Source organism: Passer domesticus, chromosome 2 (genome assembly GCF_036417665.1).
Source record: "Passer domesticus isolate bPasDom1 chromosome 2, bPasDom1.hap1, whole genome shotgun sequence".
NCBI classification, from domain to species: Eukaryota; Metazoa; Chordata; class Aves; order Passeriformes; family Passeridae; genus Passer; species Passer domesticus.
In genome coordinates, this window is record NC_087475.1 from 110202195 (window position 1) to 110206840 (window position 4646).

General features: G+C 44.2%; 1 long non-coding RNA gene across 1 annotated transcript; it reads left to right on the forward strand.

Moving 5' to 3' along the window:
* The first annotated feature begins 575 nt into the window (after nucleotides 1-575).
* On the forward strand, nucleotides 576-1110 carry LOC135294833 (uncharacterized). The gene is made up of 2 exons (XR_010356850.1): nucleotides 576-801; nucleotides 970-1110. It is a non-coding gene; the product is annotated as an uncharacterized LOC135294833 (long non-coding RNA).
* The last annotated feature ends 3536 nt before the right edge of the window (nucleotides 1111-4646 follow it).

A 4646-nucleotide genomic window follows, 5' to 3' on the forward strand; every position in this document is an offset into this window, starting at 1 on the left:
TTTTGATACAGGTCAGGGCTCCTTCTGGCCTTCTTGGCCACCTGAGCACGAACTGGCTCATGTTCAGCTGCTGTTGATCACCACGTCCAGGTTCTTCTCCTGTAGCCCTCCCTGGAGTCATTGTGACCAAGTGTAGAGCACAGCACCCAGCCTCATTGCACCTTATACAATTGGCCTCAGGCCATGGATCCACCCTGTGGAGCTCCCTCTGCAGAGCCTTCCTGCCCTCCAGCACATCAACATTCCCACCCAGCTTGGTGTCATCTGCAAACTGACTGAGTGGGCACTCAATCCCCTAGTCCAGATCATTGATAAAGATATTAAACAAGACTGGCCCCAATACTTATGCCTGGGGAACACTGCTTGTGACTATCTGCCAGCTGAAGGCAGCACACGCACACCCCTCTCTGAGCTCAGCCAAATTTTTATCCAGAGAAGTGCACACCCATCCAAGCCCTGAGCAGCCAGCTTCTCCAGGAGAATGGTGTGCAAACTGGTGTCAAAGACTTTGCTGGAAGTCAGGTACACATTATCTCTCAGGTGGGTCAGCGTGTCATAAAAGGAGATCACATCAGTCAAGGAGCACCTGCCTTTCATAAACCTGTGCTGGCTGGGCCTGATCCCTTGGTTGTCCCATGCATGTATGTGATGGCACTCAAGATGATCTGCTTCATGGTCTTCCCCAGCACTGAGGTCATGCGGACAACCCTGTAGTTCCCCAGATCTTCCTTCCAGTCCTTCTTGTAGATGAATACTACATTTCCTAACTTCTGTGACCTCCCCAGTTAGCCAGGACTGCTGGTAAATGACAGAAAGTGGTTTTTCAGCCAGCACCCTCAGTACTCTTGAGTGGATGCCACCTGGTCTCATAGACTTGTTGTGTGCCTAAGTGGCATATTAAGCTGCTGACCGGACCGTTTCCTTTTGGATTAAGGAGTCTTCATTCTGTTCTCTTTCCCTCTCTTCCAGCTCGTGGGTGCTGGGTGCCTGAAGAACAACTGTCTTTAATACTAAGACTGAAACAAAGGAGTCATGAAGCACCCCAGTCTGTTCCTCAGCTTTCGACCCTATGTCTCTCATGCAGCCAATAAAAGATGGTGATCATCCTTAGCCCTCTTTTTATTATTAATGTATTTACAGAAATTTTTAAAATTGTCTTTTCCAACACTGGAATTAAAATTAAGTTTTACTTGGGGTTTGATCCTTCTAATTTTCTCCCTGTATAATCTCATAACATCCTTGTAGTCCTCCTATGTTCCCTGCCCCTTCTTTTTAAGTGCGTGAGTCCCTTCTTTTAAAGTGCATTTTTTTCCTGAGTTCCAGACAAAACTTCCTGTTTAGCCAGCCTTGCCATTTGGTACTTGGGGACAGCTGGCTCCTGTGCCTTTAAGATTTCCTTCTTGGAGATTGTCCTGCCTTCCTGGACCCCTTTCCCCTCCAGGACTGCTTTCCACGGGGCTCTGCAAACTAGTGTTTTCTAGAGATGCCAAAGGCTGCCCTTCAGAAATCCAAGATATTTGATAACTCCTCTCCTTACTTCTCCAAGAATCAAAATTTTGATTACTATGCCCAAGAGAGGTCCCAAGCACCAGCCCTTCCCTATTCAGCAACAGCAGGTCCAGTGGGATGCCTTCCTAGTTGGCTCACTCACCAGCTGCGTCAGCTGCATATAGAACGAATTGTCTGCCTCTTCTGCATATTGTCTGAACATTTTGTCTGCCTCTTCATCCTGGTTAGGTGGTCTGTAACAGACTCCTAACCTGATTTCTGCCTTTTTGGCCTTCCCTCTGATTCCTACACATAGACATTCAGCCCTATGGCCACCATGACTCATCTCTAACCAATCAAAACACAGTGCTACCCCACCCCCTTTTTTTCCTTGCTTATCACAAAATCACAGAATGGTTAAGATTGCCAAATGCCATCTAGTCCAACCTTCCTACTCAAGCAGGGTTCCCTAGAGCACACTACTCAGAAATGTGTCCTGACAACTTTTGAGGATCTCCAGTGAGGGAGGCTCCACAGCCTCTCTGGGCAACCTGTTCCAATGCACAGTCACCTGCATAGTGAAACAGCTCATCCTCATATTCAGGTGGAACCTCCTGTGCATCAGTTTCTGCTCTTTGCCTCTTGTCCCATTGCTTGGCACCACATTTGCTTGGCACCACATTTGCTTGGCACCACAAATTGCTTGCATCCATCTTCCTGACATCCCACCTTCAGATACTTAGAAACATTGATGTGGTCCTGCCTCAGTCTTCTCCAGGCTAAACAACTGTCCCAAACAACTGTCCCTCCTGAAGAGTTCATAGCTGTCCATTGCAGCACTCCAGGCTTGGTCTCAAAGAAAATTGTCATTTGATGGAGAGAGCAGAGCATGGTGTAAGCACTCCTGATCCCTGTCAATTGTGATGTGCCAGAAATAGCAGAGGAGGAGTGTGCTTCCACATCCACATGGGTCCCTCAGCTGAGGGACTGGCATAACTCTAAGTTCAGTAAAACAAATGTGTATTTTTCAAACACAGGACATTTCCTGTGTTGAAGCTGGTCTAGAAGAATTCCAACAAACTCCGTGAGTGCAAGACACTTTAGAGATCATTCAGTAGCATTCACAGGTCTCTCCAAGCTATTTAATTTACTGCTGTCACCTAAATGCTTTAGCAATCCTGGAAATATTTCTTTATGCTGATAAATTTTGGCATCTGTAATAATTAATGTCTGTGGAATAAAAGGTGTGTGTATAAATTGCTGTATATTTTTGTGTAGGTGACTGCACATGAATGCAACCACAGGCATTCAATAATCATAAAAAAAGTGTGAATACTGAGTTCAGATTCAATGTGCCTATTGATTGAAATGCCAATAACAGCTATGTATTGTAAAAATTAGGGACAGATTGCAAGATTATACATGGAGCACACAAGGAAATGACTTGTTTAGATAATGTTATTATCCCTAGTGAAAGTAGTCCCCATAATTGTTCTGTCAGGTAAGATTTTTACACTTCAAGTTAGAAAAATGTTGGGGAACCTGTTAACCCCACTTGTCTGACCAGTTCCTGTCAGAACTGTCTTTATTTGGAGTTTCAGAATGAAAAAAACACATAAAGTCTATACCCCCTTTCTAACATTATTATCCCCCCTGCTGGTTTAATTTATGTGTTTAATTTTGGTTTGCTGGGTGCAATATGGCTAATTGCTTGAGAACTGTGCAACCTTACAAGGGAAATTTTGCTTTTATAATTTGTAGCACATCAAGTGTAATAATATTCATTTAATTTCAGAAAAAGGTAATTATGCTAATAGAATTATTTGAATAAAAATTCACATAGTAGGCAGGATAATGTCCTCTACCTCTTAATTTATACTAATGCAGGTTTGCAAGGAATTTTTAATAATGTGCTTCAACCCAGGGCCAGGAAGAGCTAGACAGAAACAAAGGACTGACAGGTCTTAAATGGGACAAAAATGCTGCAAAGACAGAGGTCTTGCAGCAAAAGCTGTCAGAAGTGATGCAGGTATTGAATTTGGATAGATGCTGAAAGATGCAGTAAGCAGCCCCTGGTCACGTGGGGGGATGTGGTCTTGCTATGTTTAGCTAAAAAAGTCAAAGTAAGAGAAGAAAAACAAGACACTGCAGCTCAGCAATGGCATTACATGCAAGCAGGGCTTGTGAGATGTAACCCTTGGTGCAGATAACCCATTGCCTCCCCAAAATGTGTGGCACCTAAGAAGGGCCAGCGCTGTGTGAGACTGACCATGCAGAAGCTGCCACCCAAAAGGACGTGGCACCCAGCTTCTTCCATCACCCTGGAGAGGCAGCTGGATGGAAAGCACAGTGACAGGAGAGGAGCAGCACCTCCCTTAGTCTCAGGGAAATACGGTCTGGTTTTGCAGCCATCCACCAGGCAGCATTTAGGCATGATGGCTTGGAACTGGCTCATGATTAATTGTCAGTGTGGCCAGATTTAAAAACATGTGATCCCCATCTCTTCCCAGAGTAAACCTGTGTCCCCTGGCTCTGGCTCTTGCACGTGTTGCTCAGTGAGAGGTTGGTGTCTGTCAACACTAAACCACGCTAAAATCTCCTGCAAAAGTATAGAGTTATTGCTTTTTAAATTGTGATGTTGGGGGTTTCCAATGTTGATTACTGCATTTGTAGCAATTTCCGAGACTTGGAATGAGGAAACTGTTGCAAATCCTTTGTGAATGGCTTAAACAGGGAAGCGTGATGTGTGAAAGTATCTAAAGGTGGTGACTTTCATACTAGAGTAATATAAAATACTGTGATTAATGCCCAGAGTGTCAGTTCATGTTTTCTCCCTGAATTATTACAGGAAGGTTTTCTTACATGCCATTACTATAGTTACAGGTGATAAAGAGCAGGATTGACAGCCTAAGAACTTGAAAAAAACTGTTTATCCATAGAAAGGATGTTGTTATGAGGGGCAGATTTTGCACAGTTCTGGGTTTCTTCCTTTTACCAGTGCTCCTGTCCCCCTTCTCCTTCTGTACCAAGTTAATCATTCACAGAATTGGTGATTTCAAGGTCACAAATAAGGAGACACTTTTTGCAGCTTCTCATTTTTGCTGGAAAAAAGGGGGGACTGAGGTCAAGCCTATTCATTTCACAAATGCTGGCTGACA